Source organism: Crocodylus porosus, unplaced genomic scaffold, assembly GCF_001723895.1.
Source record: "Crocodylus porosus isolate Cpor-Errol unplaced genomic scaffold, CroPor_comp1, whole genome shotgun sequence".
NCBI lineage: Eukaryota > Metazoa > Chordata > Crocodylia > Crocodylidae > Crocodylus > Crocodylus porosus.
Genome location: NW_017728948.1, coordinates 48,480,926 through 48,493,101, shown reverse-complemented (window position 1 = coordinate 48,493,101; position 12,176 = coordinate 48,480,926). Strand labels below are relative to the sequence as shown.

Here is a 12,176-nt window from a genome sequence, read left to right as displayed (position 1 = left end):
ACAGGGGTGGGCTAATGAAAATAGGATGGGTTTCAATACTGACAAGTGCAGGGTGCTGCACTTGGGCAGTAGGAACCAGCAGCACACTTATAAGCTGGGAAACTCCCTTCTCGAGAGCACAGTGGCAGAAAGAAATCTTGGAGTCATTATTGACTCCAAGATGAACATGAGCCGACAATGCGAGGTCACAGTCTGTAGGGCTAACCATACCTTGTCGTACATCCACAGATGCATCTCAAGCAGGTCCAAGGAGGTGATATTCCCCCTCTATGCAGCACTGGTCAGGCCACAGCTGGAGTGCTGAGTTCAGTTCTGGGTGCCGCATGTCAGGAGGGATGTGGACAGCATTGAGAGGGTCCAGAGGAAGGCTAGCTGCATGATCTGGGGACAGCAGGGCAGACCCTACAAAGAGAGGCTACGGGACCTTAACCTGTTCAGCCTTCACAAGAGAAGGCTGAGGGGGGACCTGGTGGCCTTCTATAAACTCACTAGGGGGGACCAGCAGGGTTTGGGAGAGACCTTGTTCCCCCTAGCTCCCCCTGGGGTAACAAGGAATAATGGCCACAAGTTGTTAGAGGGTAGGTTTAGACTAGACATCTGAAGGTACTACTTCACAGTCAGGGCAGCTAGGATCTGGAACCAACTTCCAAGGGAAGTGGTGATGGATCGTACCCTGGGGGTCTTTAAGAGGAGGCTTGACGTCTATCTGGTTGGGGTCATTTGAGCCCAGTTTTTCTCTGCTGCCCAGGGCAGGGGGTCGGACCTGATGATCTACAAGTTCTCTTCCGACCCTAATTCCATGTTTAATCGATGAATAAGCCTGAAGTGGAACAGATCTAAGTTATGTGGTTTTCTGTAAGTGGCATAGTTTAGATCACTAGCAAACAAACACATTCACTCTTTGAGGGAGTTGAGAGAGGGAAAGCAAATCTTAGACTGGGTTCCACCAGTTTAAAACCAGTCTGTGTGCTAAACTTTCATTCTGTTATGGGTATCAACTGGTTTCCGATCATTTATACCAGTAGAAGCATGATGTCTGTACCTGGCCTGTATGTGGCACTAAGTTATCATGTTTTTTCAAATATTATCAAAGCTTAAAATATCATTACCTAATTCACCTCCATTCTTAAACTTTATTGTTCTTGCACTTTCATATTGTGATACTGCATAAAATTTCTAAGATTCTGAATAGATTTAAAACTCAATCTTTCCAGAAATTGTGTATATAAAAAGTAAACACTTTATCTCTCATTATTCATTTTATAAGGCAATCAAAAGTTATATGTATACAAAAAGTCCTTTTAAAAGAAGCACCAAAGACACTTCATACTATAGCCTGTCAAAAAACTAATACTACTTATATCTACATTTTCACTCAGATTATTCAGATGTTGTCACATTAAAGTCCAAGCATGTAATCAACTATTGCTTGGCTTTTAATGTTTTCAGCTACTCAAAAAAAATTATGGTGCTGCCTATAAAAGAAAACTAGATTTCATTTGATATTGGGTGAAAAAGAAATGTTAGCATGATGTTCATCCAGGACTTGCTTGCAGACATAACTGCACCCTTATAGGCTTGATAGCTGGTGCCATGGATTAGACTGAGGAAAAAATCTTGATCTTAGAAACAAACCAAATAAGTTTCAGTCTTATAGTTGTTAGGGTCAGAAGGGAGCTGAGTCGATCATCAAGTCCAACCCCTGCCATGGGCAGGAAAGAATGCTGGAGTTAAAAGACCCCAGCTAGGTGATTATCTAGCCTCCTTTTGAAGACCCCCAGGGTAGGAGCGAGCACCACTTCCCTTGGAAGTTGGTTCCAGCTCCTAGCCATCCTGTCTGTGAAGTTGTGCCTCCTAATGTCTAGTCTGAATCTACTCTCAGTCAACTTATGGCCATTATTCCTTGTTACTCCCAGTAGTGCTCGGGGGAACAGGGACTCTCCCATTGCCTGCTGGTCCCCCTTGGCAAGTTTATAGATGGTCACCAGATTTCCTCTCAGCCTTCTCTTGTGGAGGCTGAACAGGTTCAGGTCCCATAGCCTCTCCTCATAGGGCCTGCCGTACTGCCCCCGATCATGTGAGTGGCCCTTCTTGGGACCCTCTCAATGTTGTCCACATCCCTCCTGAAGCGCGGCGCCCAGAACTGGATGCAGTACTCCAGTTGTCAGGGTGCTTCCTGCTTCCAAAGGGGACAGCAAAAAACATTGCATTATAATATGAGAGGATATGACCATGTTTTAATCTCACTCTGACTAACATGCGTCTGGAATAATAATACTTCTGTAGTTTCTTTCATGCAAGGGGCTTATAATTTGGCAGCAGTCTTTTGAATGGCAAGGAGGAAATATAGATATGCCTGCCAGTGACTCTATAGGGTTCTAGCTATCAAATCCAAGAATTTGAATCACCTATTGGGACAAAGTGCCTAAGGTTTAGGTGTTGCACTGCTGATGTGGAAAAACTTACAAGAACAATTTGGATCTAGCCATTAGTCTCCTATCTCCATTTTATTCGCATAAGTACAAAATATCAGTCTTTAGACCACCTGTTCACCTTCTGGTGGACATAGAAGTGTCTACATTTTGTAGGCAGCAAAGTTTCCATCCATTTTCCACCACAATTTCTGCTGTTGCCCATGTAGACAATCATCCTGAAAACAGTGGATAGATTGTCACTTAAACCAGGCCTTTCCAACTTCAGAGTGGTTGGGGGCCACATGCCACACAGATTGCAGGGACTGGTCTTTATATCAGGTGGGCTTCATGCTGTGGGGGGCTCATGGGGCCCCTGGGATTCTTGCTTCATTTAGTCTTCCACTGCCATATGAGTCCCTCCCTTGCTAACACCATGTAGGCAAGCCCTCATCCTCTCCCCTTCCAAGCATGACCACTACAAAGGATATTCCTTCCTGTCACTGACCCACAAGCAGCATGAGCCCTCACCTCCAGCCATGCAAGACCCCCTGTTGCAAGCACCTCCTTAGCAAATACAGCCCTCCTGCCCCCACACACCACTGCTGTGCAATCAGTACAAGCCCCACCACTCAAGTCCTCCACTGGTGCTGCCACACAGGTAGCCTCCTCACTATGCTGCCCTGCATCAGAAACCTCAGCACAGACACTACAACAGGCGGAGCCATGAGGGGAGTGGTGGCCAGGCAGCTGCCTGGCCATATGCAGCCCCTGGACCACCATTTGGACAGTCCTGACTTAAACCAAGGAGGAATTTACAAATTAGGATGTCCCTGCCTTTATCCTTCTTCATGAACTGATCCAGTAAATGTTCAGAGTATATTGCTCATGTTAGATGTTGCTCAAAACAGTCTGGTGGTATATTTCAGCTCAGTGTTCTTGCATTAAAGAACTCATTTGTAATGTTGAATGGCGCACTTTCAGATTTATTTTCCTCCAGATTTGGAGCCCAGATCTCTTATCTCTCAGCAGAATATCTTACATGCAGGGCCATATGGCCAAAGTATGACTATAGTCTGGGAACCAGTATACTAAAGAGACCCAAATTCTAGGCACTGATCCACTGAATACTTAAATATTTTGTACATGGTGAAACAACTTTAACATGAGAATTAAAACAACTCTACCCCAGACTTTCTAATAACCCAATAATTAGATGTATTCTTTGGAGATGGATGAACTGGGTTTAAATCTCAGGTCCAAATTAGATTGAGGAGAGATTTGATTATGGATCTATCATACGAGTGCTCTAAACATTGGGATAATGAGTATTAAGACAACAGTACCTCCTTTGCTTTGTGTGAGAAAAGACTGACCAGTGTGCAGAATGGGCCGTGTTCAATTTGGATTTGGCCTGAATCAGGGACAATGATTCTATTAGTTGATTCAGATCACTGTCCCAGATTTGTTTTTGCCAAATCTGAATCTGAAGATTTGATGCTGATTCAGAGAATTAACGATTTGGACATAGACACAGCTTTAAAAGTTTTTTCTACATACCTTAAGGTACCAGCGTGGCTCATGAACACTGTGATGCTGGGGCAGATGGAACATCCCACAGAAGCACAGGCCCCTCCCCCTGCATGCTCGGCAGCACCCAGAAGTGGACTGGAAGTACTTTCGCTCTATTTCTGAGTCCACTGGGGAGTTTGCGGCCCCCCCCCACACACCTCCCTGGCTTGGCAATCAGCTGTGGGAGGACCCTGGGTGCCTCTCCAGACCCAGGAGGCACCAGTCACCAAGCTGGGGAGATGCGGAGGAGCGAGTGCAGCGGTGGGCAATGCGCTCTCCAGCAGACCTGGAAATAGATTGGAAGTGCTTCTGGTCCACTTCCAGGTCTGATGCCAAGCATACTGGGGAGCCCGCCATGCTTCTGTGGGACACTCCATGTGCCCCAGCATTGCAGCGTTCACAAGCCACCTGCTACTTTGAGGTATGTAGAAAAAACATTTAAAGCTGTGTCTGTGTCTGAATCAGTTTTCCCGAAATCTCTCTGAATCGATTCAGAAAGTTCCCTAGACTTTCCCCTAATCATGAAAAATATTTATGTAAGAGTGGGAATTAAACCCAGTCTCACTATAGCAGTCCAATGTATCATTCATGGACCATCCTAATTTCTGTCTATGTGTAAAGAAAGTGAAATTTTAAATATTAATTTAATGAAATTTATGAAGCTTAAGTATGACCTTAGTCACTCTGTTGCAAATTGGGGAAATTGCCCTGATTTATGTCAGTGTAAATGAGAGAAGAATTTGTTCCACAAATATGGGACCTAATAGAAATATTGAGGTTAATAGAATCAGATGAGTGAAGTAGTTCAAGCTGAGTATGTTTAAGTTCTGCTAGTGGATATTTTTAAAAGATGCTTGTGATGCCGAAGTGAATGAAAAAAGGAATTTATCACCAACACAATAAATGCCTTTAAAAGTATGATTATATTATTGTTATAGCTCATTCTTGAAAGTTGCTAAGTACTTTTGTGGGGTTCTGAGTGTCCCGATCCACTACTGAAGTTTATGAGAAGTGAGTTTTTAACATGCTGTTGCGTTAAGCATAAAATGAGGAATGAGGTAACATACTGAAGTAGAAAAGAAGGACAATAAATTAAAGGTGGAATAATCCACCACCCAAATAGCTGGACTATGTTAAAATTGTCAAAATTAAGTAAAACCTTACCAACAGCAAAATAAGGCAACATCTGTATTAATGATAAGGTATGACTAGAAGATATTGTTTTAGTCTTTTTAACTGAAACAAAGTATTTTCTGTAAACAAGTTTATAATTGTTTGGAAAATCATAGCTGGATAAAAGATTGAGAGGTTGAATTGCTTGCTTGAATTGAATAGACAAGCTATAACAAGAGAAAACTCTCATGCCAAAAGTTGCCCAGAGGGTGTTTCATGTTTGCAATAGCTTACCTAGAAAGGTTTTTGAGAAAAATGCATTTGTGTTACTTATCTTTTCTTGTGCCTACTCTGCACATATATTCGGCAGGTGACATGTTTAATAGATAAGCTCAGCTCATCTAAATAGCTGGCTTTTCCTCTTTTATGCTTTTACATGTCAGTGTGTAAGGAAATTATGCTAAAATCAAAATACGATGAAAAATACTGTTTCTAAACCTCAGCTTGCATATGACTCCAGAATTAGGCTTGCCATTGTGTTTTAGTAATGGGTTTAATTATCTTTTCTAGTAGCAGAAAGCCTTTTTTTTTTTTTGCTATTGGCTTAGAAGTTTTGCTTGTCTGAGACTTTTGGTGGAAATTGAATTTGAACCATTTGTGGCAATTGTAACTGCTGCACAAAACTGATAAGATAACCTGTTTGAGAAGTTTATGTGGAGTAGATGCACTTTGCAATAAAGAGCAAGTAGCATGAGATTTGAATTTCTACACTGTTTCGCAGCTCCATTTCACAATGAAATATTAACTAACCTCATTCCATGATATTTGCATTAACATTTATTCTTTTAAAATTCTCTTTTGTTGTTTTGAATGAATATGGATTATAGCTTAGCACTCCATGACTGTTGGAGTGACAGTTATGCAGAAATATACACCCTTTTTTGGCTTTGGAACAATGTTTTACTGTAGCAGAAGGCATCCTTGGCACTATTGGAGCCAAAGCTTGCACATTTATTCTGAAGCACAATCTCCAGCTGATATCTTGTGTGATGTCTTCTGTATCTCTGTAAAATATATTGTGAACAAGCATTTGGGAATAGCAGAATAAGAATCCTCTTTTAAGATATAGCCATGTTACTTCCAGATGATAGGATTATTTATGCACTGTTTATATGATGTTCCATTTAAACAAAAAAGAGACTTGCCGTGATTAATATAGTTACTGATGGTTAAAATATATCATAAAATATGACATCTAATTAAGCTTTATCATGTTTGAAAAGTTTTACATTTTTGCAAAATCTATAATACTGTTATTTATATACATCTGTTCATTAAAATATTCACTGTCAGTTTAAAACTATGGGATTTACCTGAAATATTTTGGGTTTCCTTCCTGGAATAACCGTAACTGATTTGTTGGTAAGACAATGGTAATGCCTTAGTAATCATGATAGGACTTATGATTTGTCAACTACAGCAGCTTTCTCAGATGATAGTGATGCATCGTAATGAGAGAAACCATGTGAAATACATATCTAAAAGGTTAAAATCTACATTTTCTCATGTTTTTGTCAGGGAATATCTGATTAAGAAAAAAAGGAGCAGTGCTTTCTGAATGGTAATCATTTCCTCTGGCCTTTAGTTCTGTTAAACTGATAATTGCCTTCAAAATACCAAGCACATTTTTCTTTGAATGATTTCCAACTTTTCATTTCATATGTAATGTAAGGTTCCTGTTGAAATGGAAATAAGCTGGTATCATGATTTTGCTGATTAGTTCACCTGTATTTCAGCCCACCTGAATATGTCCCTCCAAAGTTGGGCATAATATGCAAGCTAGTTTGTCTCTTACAAAGCTGTGCCTGAAACGCACCAAAAAGTCTTCCCCTATGTCCACAAGTCAAATGGAAAATGCAAAAACTGAACAACACTTCTAAAAGCCCTGATCTTTCCAGTAAGACCATAGGTAACATCTGTTTTCAAGACATTTATTAATTAAAATAAATAGAAATATCACATTTGAATATTTAGTGGGCAGAATTCTCTACATCAGCACATTTTCTACTTTTCAATGAATTCATAGATTTATGAATTATAAGGCTAGAAGGGACCTTGGAAGATAATTGCGTCCAGCCCCCTACACCAGACAGGAAAGACAACTGGTGCCAGGTGACCAGTTTCAAAAACACTTTTATAAGAATCCTTACTGCATAATTATACATGAAGAATGAACACAGTAAGACATGTATAGTGCTAATTGTAATTTCAGTACAATCACTTTGTAAATAGTGGCTTCTTACTCTTGGACAAAATTCCATTTTGATTTTTGACTCCCAGTGCTTCTGCTTTCCTTGCAAACACTGCACCTTGCCGACTACTGTTTTTACTCCCAAGGGGTTGCTAGCTTCTACTACAACACAGTTTGAGTAGACAGACACAGTGGGTACATCTACAAGACATGCTTACCATGCAGTGGATTAATGCCATTGTGCAGTAGGGTGTTGGTCAAAAATCATTCTAATACACTATCGTGCAGTGTTATTAGGCTACCGTGCAGTAAGTGTCACAAAAACACTGTGCTGCATTGTAGTGCAAGCTACTGAGTATTAAATTAGTAGTTGGCTAACCAGCTACTAAATGTGCAGTAATTAGAGCACATTAGTGAACATGTAGATGTGCCCAGTGATATAACCAGAATGCCTTTATTCATTGCCAGCTGGATGAACAGGTTCACTGATGGAGGAAATAGTTGCAAAGGTATATAGATCCAAAGCCTTCAAAAAAGTATGCATATTTAAATGTACCTTATATGTGTTATTGCTGTCATTGGCTAATACACATTTTGTTACATAGAGTCCCTGATTGTGCATTTACAATCAAATACGTAGTTCTAATGAGGTGCTATCTGGTACCTTACTCCCCAAATTTTAGTATACCACAACTGAAAGAACTCCACAATTGAATTACTCCAAACTGCCATCAATCTGTCCAGTCATAAATTAGATCTTCCTAGTTAATTTGAATCATTGTATATCCCACTGTCAAATAATCAGTCTCACAAGCCATCTTTGCAGGAGGCTTTCCTGATTTAATTTTTCCAAACCTGCCCAGCAAGGCCACCAACTGCTGAAGCACTGGATCCTTTATTTGTACATTTTCTCATGATCCTGCACATCCTGTAATTTTTGCCCATCTGATTTGGTCTTCACCAAACATTGTTACTCTCTACATCATAAGATTATTTCTTTCTAACCACCAGCAGGTCTCCTTCATCCTTGCCCAGTTGCTTTATTTGTCTTGCTCTGCCATATGTGACTTCCAGGTCTTCAACATCAGTGTATTTTCTACAACTTTCAACTTCTTCCTCTGTCCATCACTGATATAAGGGATTCTATCCATTCTATATTTTTTCTTTCCCCTTCTCTCTCATGCCATGGTCAGCATGGGCAGATCTAGAATTTTGAAAATGGATGTACAGATGGTGAGGTACATTATCCCATATAAAACACTACATATTTTTCTCTAATTAAAAATAAACAAGAAGCTTTACTAATAGATTAGGGACCTTCCATTTATGATTGAAGCAAAAACAAATATAACTTCATTGGAATGAGTTAAAAGCAATCTGCAGGGCTGTGAAATAGGAGCTTCATTACCAGGAGCAGCTAATACACAGCAAAATTGCAGAACAAAGGACAGCTTGATTGGCAGAACATTAAGACCATTAAAAAGAAGAGAGGGTTGTTAACACCTGTGGAATGAAGAGTTTAGAAGGGAACAGGTAGATTATAATGAGCCATGAAGTCAAAGTGACTCTTTCAGCACTGACTGGCTGGAAATACCTCCACCACTGCCAGGCAGTTGGTTTAAAGTTTGGGTGGTTCAAGTGGGATGCAAAGTCACCACTGCACCCCCCTGGGGCCACCCCTGGAGGTCAGTTGATTGTGTGAGACAGTGGCTCTGGTCCATTCCCAACATCTTTTTCTGAAACTAATTGCTGAGTGTACCCACTCAGAAGGGATATGGGTTGTTAGAGCTCCTAGCTACAAAGTGCTTTGTCTATAACAGATCATCCTCTCAGTTTTAAAAGTATGGGGTTCAATCCCTACTCCAACAAATAAGAAGGATGCAGTTTTTCTTTCTTTACTTCTGCTTCCATATGAATAAGCATTTCTGGATATTAACTCTGATAATCCCATAGCCATGCTGACTTTTTCCATATCCTCCTTCATTTGGCTATTTTCCAAGCAACTCCCCTTCTCTATCATAATATAAGAGTAAAATGCTGAAGGTATTTCTATAGGCTGTCATAATACTGCTCCCTGACTGCTGCAAACATTTAAATGAGAGCTAGAACTTTTGAGAAGCCATTCTTCGTAGTTGCCTGTTCACACAGGTGGTGTCCCCCATATGGGGGATGGCAGTAAGCCATCAAGATCTTATATTTTTGGACTAGCTGGAGGAAGGAGAGATGGAAGCTGATTCTGGATAAGCATTTTTAAAATATATACTACAAGACTTTATTTCACACTGCTCTGAGATAAATGTACTTATTCAAGTCAACATACGAAAAGAATACAGGACAAACATATTTGAATGCTAGATTATATCTGGGAGAGCAGTGAATGGAATGTGTGCAAAGGTCATAATGGACAAGCATCTCAACACAGGTTCCCAGTTTGATCCTGGGCAAAAGGTGCCAGTGTGCATGTCTACGGGAGATGCTGAGTGCGTAGTAGCCAAAAATACTGTGCAATAGTACTGTCTGTGCTGTGATGCACTAATACACTACTTCACAGTATTATTAGGCTACTATGGAGTAGCACTACATAAAATATGTTCACTTGGTGCTACTGTGCAGTAACTCTAGTTACTGCACATTTATTTAGTGTTTGCCAATACAAATACTAAATAAATGCACAGTAACAACTGTTCAGTAGCGGCTCGTGTAGATGTGCCCCATGTGATGTTTGGCTCTATAAATGAGTTGGAACAAGATGATTTTACCTTAGTACAGGAGTATATCTAGGATTCTGAAAAACAGGGTGCAGTCAAGAGCAGATTGGAGGTCAAGGGTCTGGGGGAGGTGGGGAAGACCAGAGCTCTGAGTGGCAGAAGGTTCACTGTACATGTGATACACAGGCAAAGGGGGAGAAGGAGGTGCAGCTGCATAACTACACTCCCCTGGATCTACCCCTACCTTATACATACATACATACATACTTGGTGGGACAGATGCTGGAATTGCTGCATACAGATCTTGTCCACATTTTAGAAAATATTTTTAGAAAACTTGGGAGAGTGCAGAAAATCCACAAAAATTATTGTAATACTGGAGAGAGATGTAAAGAAGTTGTCGGTTTAGCTAATAAAAAAGGATATTGAGAAGTGACATGGTTAAAATTTATTTTATTAAGTCCTTGCACAATTATAGAACTATGATGTGACTGGAATAACAGAGACTCATATGACTGGAGTATTGTCATGGATGAGTACAAACTGTTTAGGAAGAACAGGCAAGGGAGAAGACAAGGAGTTGTGCTGTATGTAAAAGAGCTGATGATTGCTCAGAGCTCCAGTATGAAACTGGAGATAGGTTTGTTGAAAGTTTCTGGGTTAAGATCAGAGGGGATAACAACAAGGGTGAAATTATGGTGGGTGTCTGCTATAGACCACCAAACCAGGAGGATGAGGTAGATGAGGCTTTCTTCAGACTGCTAGTGGAAGTTTCCAGATCCCAGGCCCTGGTTCTCTTGGGGGAATTCAGTGACATATGCTGGGAGGGCAATACAGTAGCGCACGGGCAATCTAGGAAGTTTTTGGAAAGCACTGGGGACAACTTCCTGGTACAAGTGTTGGAGAGACAAATTAGGAGCCATGTTCTTTTTGACCTGCGGCTCACAAACAGGGAATAATTGGTGGGGGATGTAGACGTGGATGGCAATTTGGGCAGCAGTGACCATAAGATGATTGAGTTCAGGACCCTGACAAAAGGAAGAAAAGGGAGCAGCGGAGTATGGGCCCTGAAATTCAGAAAAGCAGATTTTAACTCCCTCAGGAAACTGATGGGCAAGATCCCCTGGGATATCACTGACACCAGTTTATGTGTAATTTCTGTCCCTAGTTTGTGAATTCTAGGGATTTACATCTATTGCTTTACATTAAGCAATCCCTAAATTTGACAGCATAGGAAAAACTGATTAAAACAGTTTTCAGAATATGTTAAAAAGAGTGCAAGGTTTATAAATCTTAGAGATGAGGAAATCATTTAGCTGGTTACATTAATTTTATAGATTACAATTCTTGACTATGTTCTGTCACATCTGATGAAAGACTAGATTATCAGAAAGCCAAAAGCAAATTTGGATGGAGGCTGTGTTCTAAAAAGCAAAGTGTGGGGCTACAAATATCAGTTTATATTTGTAAAGACTTAATTACATCTCAGAAAGGGAAGATTCACATAGAGAAAGTTTAAGACGATAGATTTCATCCCCTTCAAGCTTGCATTTTTAATTTTCAATTATTGAGTCATAGCAATTAAATTATATATACTACAGCATAGCTGGAAAAATCTCTTGCAGCTAAATTCACCATTGGCAGACATGCTGACTCAAAAAACAATGGTGAATTTGGCTCTTGCAGAGGAGGAATAAGGTATTTGTGAAACCATGCCAAATGGATGTTGCCTTTCTTTCATCATTGTTATTTTCATTTCAGAAATGTTTAAAAGGAAAAAGGAGTATGGAATAATTATACTGATAGCCCTGTATCTTTAAGTATAGCAGATAAAGACCCAGCACAGCCCCACCAGGGGAGATGCCTTGTTGGACCTAGTGCTGGCCACGGGTGATGAACTGGTGAGGGGGCTGCGGGTGCTTGACCACCTGGGCGACAGCGATCATCGCCTGCTGGAATTCACCATCCAGCGGAAGGTGGCGAAGGCCTGCAGTAAGGCAGCAGCCCTAGATTTCAGGAGGGCAAACTTCAACAAGCTAAGGAGGATAGTTGGAGAAGTGCTGAGGTCCCGGAGGGGAGGGGAGCCAGGTGTCCAAGGAGAGTGGTCGCTCCTTAAGGAGA

At 40.7% G+C, this 12,176-nt stretch overlaps 1 protein-coding gene across 1 annotated transcript in view; it reads left to right on the top strand.

Annotated features, from left to right (window-relative positions):
• KCTD8 (potassium channel tetramerization domain containing 8) overlaps positions 1 to 12,176 on the top strand; it is a gene marked incomplete at its 5' end in the record, with an annotated part of 173,671 nt that overhangs the window by 59,650 nt on the left and 101,845 nt on the right. The window lies entirely within an intron of this gene.